This window comes from Malus domestica, chromosome 01 (genome assembly GCF_042453785.1).
Source record: "Malus domestica chromosome 01, GDT2T_hap1".
In the NCBI taxonomy this organism is placed as follows: Eukaryota; Viridiplantae; Streptophyta; class Magnoliopsida; order Rosales; family Rosaceae; genus Malus; species Malus domestica.
The window spans coordinates 23,044,626-23,050,891 of record NC_091661.1 but is presented as its reverse complement, the minus strand read 5'-3'; positions in this window follow the sequence as shown (position 1 = coordinate 23,050,891).

The following is a 6,266-nucleotide window of genomic DNA, read 5'->3' as shown; positions in this document are numbered from 1 at the left end:
AATAGTACGGTATTTGTACCGTACCATACTGTTTCGGTACGATACTGGTATCCAAAACCAGTACCTGTGGTATACCGTACCTACCAATACTATTAATATTATATTATGTATTTATTCATATAATTATTTGAGGGAAAAATTAATAATAATTATTGTAGAAGTGTAAAAAATGTAAAAAAAAAAAAAAATACAATCACTCATAGTAACAAGCTTTACAACTTTCATGAAGAGATCAGCTTCAAAATCCAACACTATGATCTATAAACATTAAATTTATATTTAATCGTCAATTGTCATTTATACTTTATTCTTCTTACTGAATTTCATTTTTAAAATTTTCTTTTTTGAAAACATGATTATCTGGTGGATGTAAGAAGATGAACGGTTCAGATATTTGATATCACGTTTCGATATTTACGGTTAACTGAAATATGAGTCGATGTCATATAGTTTGTAGAAACTTCATAAACATCAAACAATATTTTCACTAACCGTAAAACTCTAAACATAATATCAACAATCCAAACCAGATAATCCCATTACTTTGGCTCAAACTTTAAGAGCAGACAGGCCTGCTTGCAAATAAATAATTGGCAAAGGCTCAAGCGTCATGCCATATTACTTGCAAGATTCCTGTTTGAATTAGTCAACCAGATAATCCCATTACTTTGGCTCAAATAACACCTCGAAAACATAATTAACAAAAGAATAAACAAAGTTACAATCAAAGATTAACCAGTACTATGCAGTTCCAAAGATAAAATATAACCACCAAACCTAAACATCTCCCTAAAACGTGTAGTTCAAAATATATTATTTCTCAAGAAGATGGCACAGATAATGAGTATTATAGAAAACCTAGTCCTGTATATCGATCGATAGATTGGACACATAATAACTTAAGCGGCGTCTAAGGATTCCTTAATGGGAATGTTGAAGGCTGCATGAATAACATAGACGAAAATTAATCTTTGAGAAACCACCACCACAAAGAGATGATGCAGGCAAATTATGTGCTAGTTTGTGTTCAACAAAACATCTTTCCTGCATAGTAATAAGTTCAACTAAACATGGGTACTATTTAGCACATTGTCCTATTCAGCTCATTCCCACAAGATTTGAGGAAAACAGAGACCATAGTCTCTACAAATAAGTCAAATTTCAATAAAAGAACGACAGGACACATTGAAAGAATCAGCATCCTAAATTTATGTAGAGAGTATTAGAAAACTTTACTGACAGAATAGTATTAGAAAACTCTTCCAATCCACCAAATAGCAAGCGTCTCCAACCTACCCTCCCCCAAAACGAAGGGAAGTGCGTACCATTTAATTACACAACTTTTAACAAAAGTTTTTTGGAGTCCACTTCGAAATGTAAGTCAACAATCATAACCGTCTATAATATGGATAAACATATATTCAATGTTAATCTACATATACTCACACATGTCAATCTTCGTAAAAATGGGGCTATAATATGGATTTGAGATACTATTGTTTTGATAATCCTCCTTATTGGATCGAAACTCAATTATTTGATGATTTGATGGGAATCCTTAGAACTTGAACTATATGTAATAACTTTTGGAGCTAGTTTTTTAGGGTGACCCACCCCATGTTACCAATTTTTTTTAATAATCTTCGTAAAAATTCTACCAAACGTATCAGATTTGTGTAATTGGTAATTCCGCCACCAATACCTCTAGATGACTTATGGTAAGAATTTTGTTGACTAAAGCTTGTCTTCGGAGAAAAAGAATATGTCCCACGAGCTATAACCAATAGAATTCTTACCCTAGGTCATCTAAGGGGTCCTGTGGATCTAACCATAATGTTTGTTAAGATAATGACTAGTGTAATTATGGTACAATTTGTGAGGCAACTACGATACCAGTAATTTGCGTGATAAAAAAAAGTCACATTATAGATGGAAATGTCAATTAAGAAGGAGAAGCTCCGTTTTAAGAAACTAAAGTAAAACATGTAATTAAATTAAGGGAGACTTTGAATCCGGTTCTTAGTCATGAATATTTTTTGATTGAAACCTTGTTGATTTTTAATTTTTGATCGAGGTCCCTGAAATTAATGTGATAATTTATTTCTATGTACGTTACTATATTTTTTTAAATTAAAAATTAGAAATTTTAGTTGTTTCTATAAATGAGATTTTAAATAAAAAACCATAATTTGTGGGATTAAAATTTTAAAATATAAATATACTATTGTGTGCGTGTGTGTATAAACATGGGTACATTCATCAAAATTTACCAAAAAAATTATTGTATCAAAACATGGGTACATTCTTCAAAATCACGAAAAAAAAATATTAGGCTTAATAACATTAGTAAATTTCTTTGATTAAACTTGACATGGATACATTTTAAAATCAAAGAAAAAAGAATGTATCCATATAAGTTTAAAAATGGATTAGAAAAAAAATTGAATATATTTTTTATAAAAAAAGGGTACATTTTACATATAACAAGTTGGTATATATATATATATTGGAAGACACAAGTTGGTATATTTAAGAATGAGTACATTTTAAGATTAAAAAGTTTTACATGAATGGGTACATATAATTAGCATGGGTACATTTAGCAAAATAAAAAGTACAAATAAAAAAACATATGGGTACAAATACAAATAAAATTTAAAAAATATGGGCACAAAAAGAAATTAATATATGGGTACAAATTAAAATTGAAAAGAAAATTGGTACAAATAAAAAAAATTTACAAATTAAAAATGGGTACAAACTAAAACTAAAAATATATGATAAAAAACTTAGTCATAAATATAAATATGCTAATTGTAACATTTTTAACATAAAATGAATATATTTAGAAATAAAAAAAATATTTTATTATTAAAATAATTAATGATGTTATTAATACCTAAGGACCTTGATCAACAATTGAAAATGAATAAAATTTTAATCAATGGAATAGCAAAAAGAATGATGAGAACCTAGTTTCTCCTTAAATTAATTGAGTTTAATTTCTCAAATCAATATTTGGAAATATCAATTGAGAAGGAGAAGCTCCGTTTTAAACAAAGATAAAATTGGGACCCTGGAGATTCCGTAATCGTGACCGTTCATCGTACATCATGCGATCATGTCGAATATTTCCAACTCCCACAAATTGTATCTCAAGACTGGGATCCATTACTTCAATTATAATCGAACAAATCACTTTCCAGCTTTTAAACCATCCCACCTTTCAAGGGGCCATCCCAATCATAATTTGATACAATAATCGTGAAAATTGGTGTGGCATAGATGTCATTGCATATTTCTTCGTCCCTTCCAAATTGTTTTTTTTCTTATATTTGGTAAACCCCCAGCCATTTTACTTAAAAAAATCTTATACAACTTGTTTTTTAAGAAGTTCCACCATAAAATCAATTGGTACTATAGAGAATAGTCTAAGATCATATAAGCCACTAGCAAGACTTATCCCTCACCGATGTAGGACAAACTGTTCCTCACATTTCAACTCTCAACAGTTTTCAAGAATCAATTCACATAAGCTTACCCAATTAGATTTTTTTTTTTTTTTTGGTTGAGAAGATACGGTAGTAGATTCATTTACTTCAAAAAGGTGTGGTACAAGAAAAATTACATCCAGAGCCAATTATGGCAGTACATTGTCCTCCACAAGTAAGTCAGTGACAATACTTGGGGGAGTAACATCCCATATACAATCTTGTTGCTCCGAGAGACCAACCCGTGCAAGGCGATGAGCAATTGAGTTTGCTTGGCTATGAGTGCGGGTAATTTTATCTTCAGTGATTGAATGGAAAAGCACCTTGATATCTTCTACAATTTGTCCAATGAAAGACAAATCTGGAGAGGAATCGCATGACGCCTCCACAATATAAAGTGAATCGCTTTCGAAAGAAATATGTTGAAAACCCCTGTGAATCGCCCAAGACAAACCTGCCCTCAAGGCCACTGCTTCTGCTTGGAGAGGAGAAAATAAATCCTCCTCCCTGCCACATTTTGCCGACACATAGTTTCCTGTTTCATCATGAGCACGATGCAATTAGGTATGTAGGCCAGTGAGCTTGTCCGGATGTACCCATGAAAAAAATTTAAAATACAAAGATGTTAAGATTCTGTAAAAGACTGAAAGTAGTTTGACCCCTTCGTTTTTATTTGGTTTATAATCAGAGAAAAATGGTTCTGTTTGCAGTTTGATTACAGTTTGCTTAGGACAATTCTTGAGTACTCAATTTACTGACTATCTTACTTCGCCCACTACAATTTTAACACATGTCAAATGAATTTCCCCAAAATCTTTTACTATCTTCGTAACCAAACACCTCTCATCTTCTTCCTCCCTTCTTGTGTAAACAAACCATCCCCCCTTCTCCGGCGATCTCGACCCTCACCTCCCCGGTGAGAACACCCTTGTCTTCTCTGGTGAGCCCACCCTCAAATCCTTCACTTTCGGATGAGCCCACCACCCCTAATTCCTCTCTTCTTAGGCGAGCCAACCTCCAAACCCTCTCTTTGTCAACACCACAACACGACATGTGTCAAATCATAGAATAAAGCTTTAAGGGTCTCGCATCGACCATAGACTAAAATGCGGGACTATTCTCAACGTCAAAATGATATCATTCTCTCACAAATAAGCTTTTTATAATCTTAGATTCTCTAATCCATTATTAAACTCCTAATTCTCAAATCCTTCACTTTCGGATGAGCCCACCACCCCTAATTCCTCTCTTCTTAGGTGAGCCAACCTCCAAACCCTCTCTTCGTCAACAAGCTCGCCCCAATCCATAATTTTCTAGGCGACCCCAACTCCACCCATCTCTCATCCAGCGACCTCAACTACCTAAACTCCTCTGTTCGCTGGCGAGTCCACCGTCAACCCTCTATTTGACGGCGACCCCACCTAGCCCTCTTCAGCAACGATCCCACTCTAGTCCTTTTCGATGGGGTTGATGTTGGGGTGTCTAGAGAAAAGAAAAGGCATGAGGGGGATGAGTCATTAATTGTGAAGGGTTTACACAAGTACATAGGTTCAAAGTCTTATTTAATGAGTATTAGTGAATGATTTAGTACAAATGACATTAAGAAATATTGTGAGAGAATGATCTCTATTTATAGAAGAGAATTTCTAGTTTCATTCTGACATTGACACGTGTCGTGTTGTGATTGACTTCTGATGTTGACATATGTCGCGTTGTGATTGGCTTCTGATGTCAACACATGTCGCGCTGTGATTGGCCTCCTGGTTGGAAGGAAACTCTTCTGGGTCCTTGACGGTATAACGTTGACCGGTGCTCAGTAGTTTCGGGATTGGTCAAGTATGGTACAAACATACCTATTTATTTGGATTTTTTGGTGCCCTTTTTAATTTTGGGCCCTAGACAACCGCCCTGGTGGCACAAGGCATGTGCCGCACTTGCTGTCAACTTATATCTTTAGGCTTCGTTAACACGTTGTATAAGTGACCAGATAGGAGTAATAATACAACTCAAGTGTTTGGTGCATTTATGTATTAAATAGTACTCATATAAGTTATCCAGTCCTAACTTTTTAGTCCAATTCACACCCGCTTACTCATCTCTCCAAAAAGTTTGGTATTATTAGTCAGGCCAACGAATGCTCACTCTCGCTCGTCTTCAGCCCAGCCCGACCTCCACCATCCCGAGATCCCTTCTCTCAAACATCTTCACACATCAACGCCTACTATGAATCGAATCGAACCCATTCCTCCTCATCTCTCTGAGTGTGTTCTTTCTTATCTGTCATTCATGGTGTCTTGTGAATCCAGCATCAACACCACAACACGACATGTGTCAAATCATAGAATAAAGCTTTAAGAGTCTCACATCGACCATAGACTAAAATGCGGGACTATTCTCAACGTCAAAAGGATATCATTCTCTCACAATTAAGCTTTTTATAATCTTAGATTCTCTGATCCATTATTAAACTCACTAATGATGACTATGCTTAAACCTTTGTATCATGTAAACTCTGCATTATTAATGAGAATTCTTATATCCTTTTGGACGTAGCCCAACTTATGATGAATCACGTACATCTTGCATTTGTTTCCATACCACACTATCTTTACTTAGTGACGGAAGCAACCTTGCGAAAGTCATACTTTGACATTTTACGTTGTTTCAAAATCAACCTGATTTTATGCATCAACAATATCATAAAAATAATTAAATATTAAAGATTATCCGAACTTGGAATAACATTAATGAAGGAGCTTTATACAAATAGCTATT